The sequence below is a fragment of the Mauremys reevesii genome, linkage group 11 (genome assembly GCF_016161935.1).
Source record: "Mauremys reevesii isolate NIE-2019 linkage group 11, ASM1616193v1, whole genome shotgun sequence".
NCBI lineage: Eukaryota > Metazoa > Chordata > Testudines > Geoemydidae > Mauremys > Mauremys reevesii.
In genome coordinates this window covers 4,312,400-4,323,804 of record NC_052633.1, presented here as the reverse complement: position 1 = coordinate 4,323,804, position 11,405 = coordinate 4,312,400, and the positions used below count along the sequence as shown (strand labels likewise).

The 11,405-nt window shown below is 50.4% G+C and overlaps 1 long non-coding RNA gene across 1 annotated transcript; it reads left to right on the top strand.

Moving 5' to 3' along the window:
• The first annotated feature begins 1,425 nt into the window (after positions 1-1,425).
• Positions 1,426-5,749, top strand: LOC120374985. Its single transcript, XR_005586377.1, has 3 exons — positions 1,426-1,499; positions 2,667-3,672; positions 5,502-5,749. It is a non-coding gene; the product is annotated as an uncharacterized LOC120374985 (long non-coding RNA).
• Positions 5,750-11,405: the final 5,656 nt, after the last annotated feature.

Here is an 11,405-nt window from a genome sequence, read left to right as displayed (position 1 = left end):
AGACCACATCCTGGGTGTTATAGAGAGGCTCACTTTAATAAGGGAATGCACTTGTTACATAGAGAGATTTGATGACTATATTACTGCCTAATGTTTCTCTAAACAGCCACAAAAAATAAGCTCACTGTAGTAATGATTATCCCGTGTCTGATATTTACATGGCAATGATTTGTAAGCCTCTTAAAACTTCCTAAAGAGCTAAAAAGAGCATTTAAAAATCCTCTGCCAAGTGCATCACAGCTAGCTGCCGCAGTGGGTGCTTATTTCATATAGAATATATTTCCACTGTGTTAACTTGTTTCAGCTATTTTATACAGGGAGTTTTAGTGGGATGCTTGGCTAAGCTATTTGACCAGATGTTTTCTGCAGAGATTTGTATGTCTATAGAGCACAGCTAGGAGGACATTAGTGGCATGTTCCTTGAGTATATAGATCAATTGAAACATTAAGAGGACAGTCGGAGAGAACATGCTGCTGTGAGAGCAGGGTACATACCGTACTTTGAACATTATTGCACGTTCCTGCTGGCTGAAAGGAACGGATATAGCCAGTAGTTTCTCTTTTGGAACCAAGTTACTGAAGCGATATATTGCTTTTCTGTCAGATGCCTAAACTCCTTGGATGTTATTTAACTTCCAAAAAGACCAGAAAACTGATGCTTTTGGATTGTGGGCTTCTGAACATTTTTCAGGTGAATAGTTTGCCAAAAGTGCAGTTTTGGTCAACCCGGAAGTATTTGAACATTTGACACGGGTAGCTTTGGCCGTTCACAAGCGGGCCAGAGGATGAGGAAGTGGTGATGGTGGATCTGTTGCTGCTCTCATTTGCCACCATAACTTTTAGCCCAGCTGATAGGGCCCTCACCTAAGATGGGGGAGACCCAGGCTCAAATCCCTGCTCTGCAACAGATTTTTGATTCACCAGAAGTTCTGAAATTTTTCACGTACAGTTTGACCTGATCCAAAAACTTTGATTTTTCAGCATTGCCACCAAAATGACAAATCAGTTATTCCCCCAACTCTAATATGAAGTGCCCTGGAGATAGAGGTGGATGGGAGATGGGGAAAGGATGGTGTTTAAGGGACACATTTGCCAGGATCTCATTACAGCAGCCTTAAATGTGCAACTCAGTCAGTTCACAATCTGACCAGAGTGAGGTTGATGAGTGCTTCTGTCACAATGTCCGAGGATGCTGTTTCTGGCTTGAGACTTTCATGCAATATTGGAAGTAGATGGAGTTAGTACGTACTCAGAGTGAGTGTGAAGCAGATTACTGGAACTCTGCTAATAAAAGAGCATTTACCTTATGCCTGGACTATAAGATGTTTGGGAGGATGTTGGGTTTTGATTCTAAGAATGAAGAGATATTGTTGGGTCTTTTGACACCACTGTTCCATTGTGATGACACCATTATCCATCCGCTAAGCAATAGCAGATTTCTGGTGCCATGCTCTCTGGAGGAGGAGACATGAAGACGGGGAGTTTTGCCATTGATGCTGGTTAGGATGCTAACTTTCTAATCGCACAAAACTGAACCCCCCTGCCCTGCTCCTTCTCCAAGGCCCCACGTGCTCACTATATCCCCCCTCCCTGTTGCTTGCTCTCCCTCACCCTCACTCACTTTCACCGGGCTGGGGGCTGGGGTATGGGGGTGGGTGAGGGCATCAGATGGGGGTGCGGGCTCTGGGGTGGGGCTGGAGACGAGGGGTTTGGGATGCAGGAGGGGGTGCGGGCTCTGGGGTGGGGCCGGGGATGAGGGGTTTGGAGTACAGGAGGGGGCTGGGGCAGGAGGTTGGGATGCGGGAGGGCTGAGGGCTTCAGCTGGGGGTGTGAGCTCTGGGATGGGGCTGGGGGTGAGGGGCTTGGGGTGCAGGAGAGGGCTCTGGGCTGGGGTGAGGGGTTTGTGGTGCAGGAGGGGGCTGGGGTGTGGGCAGGGTGCAGGCTCTGGGAGGGAGTTTGGGTGTGGGAGGGGACTCCGGGCTGTGGGATGGGGTGCGGGATGGGGAAGCATCCACAGGAAGCAGTCGCCAGGTCCCTGCAGCCCCTAGGCGCATGGGTGGAGGCTCCACATGTTGCCCTCATGCCCGCAGGCGCCGCCCCCGCAGCTCCCATTGGCCGTGGTTCCCAGACAATGGGAACTACAGAGCCGGCCCATGGGGCGGGGGCAGCGTGTGGAGCTTCCCTGGCTGCCCATGAGTCAAGGGTGGCTGCTTCCGGAAGCCACGCGGAGCTAGGGTAGGCAGGGAGCCTGCCTTAGCCCCGGGACACCACCGACCGGACTTCTAACAGCCCAGTCAGTAGTGCCAACCGGAGCTGCCAGGGTCCCTTTTCGACCGGGCGTTCCGGTCAAAAACTGGATGCCTGGCAACCCTAATGCTGGTAGGGTCAAGCTTTGGCTCTCAGTGAACGGCCTGCAGTGTTCATTTATATTGGGTTATAGCCATTTAAAGACCAGGGCCAGATTGTGGTTGATCGCATATGAGGGTACCATATGACAGAGAGGGCCTGCCTGCCTCCCCCGAGCAGGAACCCAGGCACTGATGGGCAGGTGAAAGCTGGACTGTTCGACGCTAGTTCCTCGGGGAGGGGAGAGGGCACCCCACCCGCACACCAGCCAGATAAGCTGGCCCAGTTCAGAAGGGAGGTCACGCTTCCCTCTTTCACAGGCTAGCACGCACCCTTCCCCGAAGAGAAGAACAGCATCCTGGCAGGTGCTCCTGCACACCCCCTCCCCAGAGGTAGCATAAACTCTTTGTAGGAAGCAGAAGCAGAAGGTCCATTGCATTCATTACAGGAGCGCAGAGGAGAGGAATTCGACTAGTAGGTTAACTGGGTGACTGCAGGCCCAGCACAAGAGGTCCGTTACACAAGCAGGGAGTGGAAAGACGCAACAGCAATATTAACAAACTGGTTAACGTCAACACCTGGCAAAATCCTTGGGACCCTTTAAAGAAGAGACGGGCCCGGGCTGGGAACCCAGTTCTCCAACATGCCACTGAGCACAGCAAGGGAGGATTAGCAGCGAGTTAACCAGTATGTTTTATCAATGTGCTCGTTTGTTACGTCACGTCCTGTGGTTCCCCGATACAGCTCACACAGCCTTTGCACCCCCTCCAATAAGGGCCACTTTGCCAGTGGTGTCTTTATGGCAAAGCAGTTTGCGCCAGCAAACAAAGCCCCGTGAAGCGTCCATCCCAGTGGAGGTGAGCGTAAGGATTCTGGCAGGGAGTCCTGAGGCGAGAAATGAGCACACCAAGCAAGGGAAGAGGGCCAGGGAAAGGAAGAGCGTACCAAGGCTTTCAAAGTCTCTCCTCCTCCACAGATGCTGAGCAGGAGCAACATCTCCTTCTGCAGCCATGCACCTCGAGGCTGGGCCATGGCACTTATGCTGCTGCCCTGCACTGCCCCAGGAGCAGCAATAAGGAGACTGCGCCTCAGGCCGGTGCTGCACCTTGCACAGTGGCGGTGTGTGCAGTGGACGGTGCTGATTCCTCCCACTGGGCAAGGAACACACAACAGCCGGCAAAGAGGGCAAATTCTTTTACTTGTGAAAAACATCATTTACTCTCCTGTACAGACCTTGCTTGCATTGCCTGGTCGGGGCTCTAGGAGTGACTTGCAGCCTAACGATCCCTGTGCCAGGGCACAGCCTGCTGTAGGGACCAAGCGGAGGTGGGTTATGGTTCATCTATCCTGGGGTAGAGGGTGCCAGTCAGCCCCCCGCACTGCTTAGGACTACCCTGCCTTGTGCCTATCTAGAAGTGACCATGTCTCTTGCTGCACCTAGCACACCCCTTGTTCCAGGGTCTCTCTGTCCACTGCAGTGCAATCTGTGCTGCTGACCAACACCAGGTGAACCAGCCGCAGAGCGAGCCTTGGTGTTCAGCTAGAGAAGATTGAGATGAAGGCCCCTTGAGGGCATGTCTACACAGCATTTTGGAGTGCATCTCCCAGCCCTGGCCTAAGAGGAGAAGTAGGTTTGAAGCGTAGTTACTAACTAAGGGGCATTTGGGGGGAGGGATAGCTTAGTGGTTTGAGCCTGCTAAACCCAGGGTTGTGAGTTCAATCCTTGAGGGGGCCACTTAGGGATCTGGGGCAAAATCAGTACTTGGTCCTGCTAGTGAAGGCAGGGGGCTGGACTCGATGACCTTTCAGGGTCCCTTCCAGCTCTATGAGATGGGTACATCACCATATTATATTTAGAAGTTAGGGAGTTGAGTCTTCACTCTGGCCTTCTGGCGCCAGAGTCAGATGGAGAGAGGCGCGGCTCTTGTCTGGCAGGTCAAGTGTACATGTGGGTTCCTGGAAGCGTGACTGGAAAAGTCACACAGGCCAAAGGCCAGCATTACTCATGGTGGGAGAGGAGAGAAAAAGTTACTGCCACAAATCTAAGAACATCTACTCTGCGAAGCTGCTGGGGAAAGAGCTCTACCATAGTGCTGGGGAAATATCTGCAGAGCGCACAGCAAGCTGTGCCTCAGGGGAGAGGCCGGAGCTGGGGCAAGAGAGATTGTAGGTCAGGGCAGACTTCCAGCCGAGTGGCATATCCTCCATTACCTTCCTTCATTGTTAAAGCCCCTCTTGACGGCGGCAATGCTGCAGTCATGAGAGAGAATGAGGGCTAGTTGCTGCTAGGTCTAACCCTTCTTCGGGACACTATCACCACATGGCCTGGCCTTCACGAGCTGAGAGCACCAGGCCTCACGGGTGGAGCTTAGAAGTTCCAGCTCGTTTGGAGGCCTGGGAAAAGCAGTGGGGGAGCAGGAAGCACTTTCACAGCCGGTGGACACTGCTGTTGACATCACAGATTTCTCTAGATTAGCCCCTGGGCTCCGGACTCCCCCAGATGCAGTTCATGGGCTTTGCTGACACTTGCTGTTACCTCCTCACTTTACCACCAAATGACTCTCCCATCTGTTGTGCTTCCCATGCCTCTCTTCCCCCCTCCTCTTCTCCATGCTGATGCCCTTCACATCTCTTTTCCCCCTTCCCCTGTCACTTACCTTCCCACCCCACACAAAGAGAGTTAAACAATTAATAAGCAAGCATAGCTCACACCCTGGGAATCCAGGACATAACTTTATACATTGCAGGAGCGCTGCGGCAATTCAAGCTAATCTACCACCAAGCAGCAACCCACCAACACACTTAAAAAAGCTACAACTCCTCTTCCCTCCCTTTCAATTCCCCTTCCCCAGGCCATTTTTCTGCTGGGTTCACCTCTAATGGCCGGTCTATATTAGAGGCAGCTACTTCAGCCTGTAACTTGTTTAGTTCAGTTGGTAGAAGCTCATTGTTTTAATCACTGAAGGTTCCAAATTCAAACTCTACTCACGACCCAAGCCCAGTGGTTGTTACTTCCTGATTTCACCTCAGGGTATTAACAGCTGGTATTTCCTAAGACACAGGATCTGGCACTAGAACTGTGCATGTGTCAGGAGAATACCCTGTTGTTACCATGATCTATCCAAGTTTTTTTTTTTTTTATACCCACACATTAGGGCCCTGTGCAGCAGAAGGTGTGGGAAGAGAAAGAAAGGAAGAAAGAAAATGATGTGTTCCAGGACAAAGGAGTTAAAATTTACAGCTATTTCAATCTGCATCTGCAAAGGATTTTTTCTTGCTTCCAACTGTTAAACTTCAAGTGTAAAGTGCTGCGCTCCTGTATGGACATTTGCTTTCAATTAACGAAGCTAAATCCTGAACTGAAATAAAACGAGGTTACAGTATTTACCAGACACAACACATACAAGCTGAATGTGCTGCTAAGCTAAGGTTATCTGCCCCCTGGTGTTACCCTCTCATTTTAAGTTTGAAGTCCAGTCAGAACAGACAGACTTGTTTAGAAAGCACCAATGATCTTGATGTGTACAACAGAGGTTCTCAAACTGGGGAGCGTGCCCCCAATCTGAGGGGGCGTGAGAAGCTTTAGGGGAGGGGCGGCTGCTGGCCAGATGCCCAGCTCTGAAGGGAGCACTGCTGCCAGCAGCAGCGCAGAAGTAAGGGTGGCAATACCATACCATGCCACCCTTACTTCTGCGCTGCTGCTGGCAGCGGTTCTGCCTGCAGAGCTGGGTGGCGGTATACATACTTGTGCGGTGGGAGCAGAGGTGGGGGCCATAAATGACAACAGACACAAAGAGGGTGCGGGGGAGTGATCAAATAGGTTTGAGCACCACTGAATTATACAAGAATCTGTTGGTGATCTTCTGGCCTCCCACTCAACTTTACATTTCTAGGTCACCTGCAGTTGGTATGACATGGCAAATATTATGTCTAGCGGGTCGTTATAGATCTGAGTGATTTAAAGCTGGTAAAAAGATTGTCATCACATTGCTTGAGGAAAAATTGGTTTTTCAACTGTATTGAATTTTTGATGGAAAATGCCTGTTTTTAAAAACCAGAATTCTAGATTTTAATCAAACCTGAAAACCAAGATTTTTTTTTGCCCCCCTGCAAAAAAATTGGGGGGGGGTTCAGTTTTGACTGAATCGGGAAGATGTTTGATGAAAAAGGGACAAAAAAGGAAGGTTTTTCAGTTGAAATTTTGTTGAAAGAATTTCCTAATCAGTTCCAAATTACTATCATTTGAAAATGTAGGCCAGAAGTGTGTTCGATTTTGCTTTAAGACCTTTCAGTCATCACAACATGGAGCAGGAATTACTGGTTGCATACCATAACCAGTGGGAAATCAAGGTGAGCAGCTCACAAATATGCTGTAGGCTGTAATCTGATCATGTAAATTATTCATACAGATGTTAGACAGGCATTTATTTGATTTGCATTTAAAATCTATTGGGTGATTATGCTGAAAGAATACCTCAGTAACAATCTGGATCAGCAAATGATTCCAGAACTAAAAAGAGAGAAAAGGTTAAATTCACTGTGTATGTTATTCATAAGCAATAATCCGACCAGCTCCAATACTAATCCAAAGTCCATGAAACAGTTCCCATGTTGGCATGGTCTGTGAAAAGAGAAGACTAAGGGGGGACATGATAGAGGTATATAAAATCATGAGTGATGTTGAGAAAGTGGATAAGGAAAAGTTATTTACTTATTCCCATAATACAAGAACTAGGGGTCACCAAATGAAATTAATAGGCAGCAGGTTTAAAACAAATAAAAAGAAGTTCTTCTTCACGCAGCGCACAGTCAACTTGTGGAACTCCTTACCTGAGGAGGTTGTGAAGGCTAGGACTATAACAATGTTTAAAAGGGGACTGGATAAATTCATGGTGGCTAAGTCCATAAATGGCTATTAGCCAGGATGGGTAAGAATGGTGTCCCTAGCCTCTGTTCGTCAGAGGATGGAGATGGATGGCAGGAGAGAGATCACTTGATCATTGCCTGTTAGGTTCACTCCCTCAGGGGCACCTGGCATTGGCCACTGTCGGTAGACAGATACTGGGCTAGATGGACCTTTGGTCTGACCCGGTACGGCCTTTCTTATGTTCTTATGTTCTTCTTGCACTTCTCCAGGACACACCGGCAGGTGCAGCTCCTCCTTGATGGGAAAGACGCCTAACGCAGGAAGTAACTCTGAGCACGTTCAGGGTGGGGTTGTGCTTCCTGCTTGGAAGGATAAGAAAATGTTTTTCCATCAGTAGCACCAGCAGCATGAGGAGCTGCCGCTGTGATCTGTATGTAGCCCAGTAATAAACACATGTTCTGTTTACTGAGCTCACGCCAGCATGGTCCTTCCTGGGGCGCTGCCTATTTGTGCTAGTCCACCAATCTGGTGACCATGAAGTCACACAACGCTCATTTGAAACCAGCGCAAAGATTCCTGTTGAGTTCAATAGGCCCAAACTTGGCATGGTTTACAGCGGAGCTAAACGCCGCTTAGTGTGTTCAGTGCACCACTTAGTTAAGGGCTAGAATGAGCCCTTGTTCAGGGCTCTGAATATGGCATGGTGCATAGTCATGCTGTTCCAGGGAGGAACTGACTCAGAACTGCCTCCTTCTGGGGATGGGGCTGTAATTTGCTGCTCCCTTTTACAGGGTGTAGCATACTCCCCTCCCAGCTGGGAGCTGAGGGAGCACAGCCAAGCTTTGCCATGGCCTGGTCCCTCTCCATCCCCTCCTGGCTCAGGGTGGAGGACCAGCCACTCAACCCTTGCTTTTCCCTCTGGACCCAAGGTCTAGGGACCCCTAATATGGCCATCCGGGTGGTAGGAGGTTTTCTTTGCTGCATTAGATCCATACACAATATAGCCTGAAATAACTACCGTATATACTCGTTCATACGCCAATTTTTTTAGCAAAAAAGGGAAGCACAAGAGAAGGGGGTCGGCTTATGAACGGGTAGAGAGGGAGAGGTGGGACACAGCCCCTGCCCCCAACAGAGGGAGCAGGGAGAGGTAGCACAGCCAGCAGAGCCAGAAGGGAAAAGTCTCTCTGCTTCTGGCCACGTTGCTCTCCCCCCAGCCTCCGAAGCAGCTGCAGCTCCGGGGCTGGCAGGGTGCAGCCCTGCTGCTCGGCCCTGCTCCCCAGAGCAGGCTGTGGCCGCACTGCCTGGCCCCACCTGCCGGAGCACGCTGCGGCCGTGCCACCTGGCCCAGCCCACTGGAACATGCTGCAGCTGCGCTGCCCAATCTGGCCCGCCGGAGCACGCTGTGGTTGTACTGCCCAGCCCGCTGGAACATGCTGCGGCCGCGCCGCTCAGCCCCCCCTGCCGGAGCAGCTTCAGCCAGGCCAGAGACATCCTCCCCTGGCCCTCCCCAGATAAGGTGGGAAGGGATGGGATGGGGAGAGTGTGGGGGTCCCGGGCAAGGGGTGAGGTCATGTGGGGGGTGGTCACAGGGGTTACTCCCCTGATTCCCAGCTTCTCCCCCCCACAAAATTTCCCCACCAGTTGCTGTCCCGGCCCGTCAGGGTAAGAAGCTGGCGCACCGGGACACTTTGTTTACTTAGGTTTACCTCCATGTCTGCAGACGCTCAAGATGGTAAACAAACCAAGATGGTAAACAAACTATCTCAGCCCACCAGCGGCTTATCCTGATGGCCCAGGAGCCAAAGTTTGCTGACCCCTGAATTATAGAGTCAGCTTATGAACGAGTTATAAAATTTTTTCCATTTTTACTTATCCATCTTGGATATAAGCTTATAAACAAACCGGCTTATGATCGAGTATATACGGTATGTTACCCTCTCTTCTTACCATTGCACTGAAGTTTTCAAAACCACCTATGTGACGTAGGAACCTAAGTTACTTTTGGAAATAGGACTTAGGCTCCTAAGTCACTTTGAACACTTCAACCAGGAAGTATGCTTCTTCCAGTGACTGAATCCTGTGTAACTAAACACATGTAAAGAGATCCAGGTGGGACAGGGGACATCCGAGTCTCTGCTCTGCCAGATTTGGGGCAGGTATGTGACCCTGGGTTTCCCACATCCCAGGAGAGTGCCCTCCCCACCAGGCTATATTTGGGAAACCGCAACCCCCCTCCTTGCAAAAAAAAAATCCAAAGGTTTTGGTTTCATCCCAGTGTGGAACAGCAATTTTTTTGAAATCTCAAATTTTCATGGGATGGGAAAGCCATTTCCTGCCCAGCTCGAGTTCAGACTAGAAGGTGTTTCTGAACTGTTCACTTTACCTATTCTACATAGACGTTGCTTAGTTGGTTACTTGAGTCACAGGGTATCGTTTCTGCTTCTTGGTTGGAAGACTGTAGCGGGGCAATAACCCCACTCCTGCCCTGAAGGGCTTAAAACAGCCCAGCGAGAGGGCTGTGGTGGGGAACCAGTAAGCCTGGGCTGATTGGCGAAGCAGCTGCAGCTGGGCCACGCCCCAGTCAGGCCACAGCTGGCCCTATAAAGGGGCTGCGAGGCTGGAGCTCAGAGAGTCTCTCTCTAGATGCTGAGAGGGATGGACCTGGCTGCTGGGAGCTGAGCAGGGGACCTCAAGTGGAGCAGGGCTGAGGAAAGGCCAGAGGATCTGGGGTGCTCCGGCGAGGAAAGCCCCCAGGCTGCAGGCCTTGGTAAAGGCCAAGAAGGATACTGGGTTGCAGAGGGGCAGCCCAAGGGTAGGCAGAGGCAGCAGGGCCAAACCCTCCTTGCCGATGATGAGTGGCAATTTTACTGCAGTCTGCCCCAGTGAGCGGGGGCTAGATGGTGACTGGCAGTAGCCAAAGACTGAGGCGAGGTGGGGATAGGGGGTTGGGGGGTCCCCAGGGAGGGGAGACCCAGCCAGACTGCGGGGTCCTGCGTGGGGCGGAACCCTGAGGTAAGGGGCATTGGGGTCCGGGAGGGACACTGGGGCCAGCGGCAAGCGGGACACCAGCCTGCAGAGGGGGCTCCTGAGTGGAAAGAGCTAATTCCCTGGATGACCATTAGGAGGTGCCGCAGGGTGAGCCCAATTACAAAGACTAAAAACATTTTAAAGAGGAGAACAAATAACCAGCAATTAGCTAGCTCACTTGTCAGTGCAAGTTTTTGGATGAATACGTTTATCACGAAGAGTGAAGCCATACGATTTGCAGAATTCACCGCTACATGGATTTCTACATCCCTGGTTACTATTTAGACACAGGCAATGCTATGAGAATTAATCTCTATAAATTGGGACAGCGATTAAGTGCTTTTCACAACCCACATTAAAATCACACATTTGGTTTTTTGCGCAATAGCATTTCTTTCCTCCAGATGTTTCTTCATTTCTCTCAATTAGAGAAATGCTGTTATCTTTCATAAGTTATCTGCTCTGCCATTCCGCGGACCACGTGACCTAACTGCTTAAGCTTTCGTCTTCTAGGATAAACTCTTCCACTGCTAAAGTATCCAAGACACTTCCTGCGTCTTTACTGTGGCTTATTTCCATAGGGGGAAAAGAGTGCACAATACCGTTCGGCAATTTATATCCGAGTACGAATGGCTTTTACTGAAAATTCATCCTCTCTATGTTCTGCCTTAGGAGTGGTTACATGTACTGTACACCAGCGGGACCCTATTCCACTGGAAGAGAAAAATCACCAAAAATGGGCACAGCCCAAGTTGTGCTTTATGGGGAGCCACAGTTCAATTCCTCAGAGCTTTGCTGCTGCCGTTCAAGTTTGTTTGGCCTAGTTTTAGCTGTTATCGGTGCTCATGTAAGAAGCAAGTTTTGGTGACGTCTCTTCAGATACAAGCAACTTGCTGCTAGGCAGCCTTTTTTTTACAACAGAAAGGGACAACCGCACAGTGTTATAACACTGGGGGGTGACGGGGCTTTCACACGCAGGATGAATGAAATGTTTGCCTGAGACTGCGTTAGTAAGGCTGGCAACTTCATTGGAGCCATGTTTTGCAGGGAACTTGGAAGCCTTTTTTCCACTGGCTTCCGCCATAAGCTGTTGGAAAGGCTGGCAAACAGTAACTGCAGCTATGTAATCCTTCCCCACCTCTTCCTCTCGGAGAACACGTCA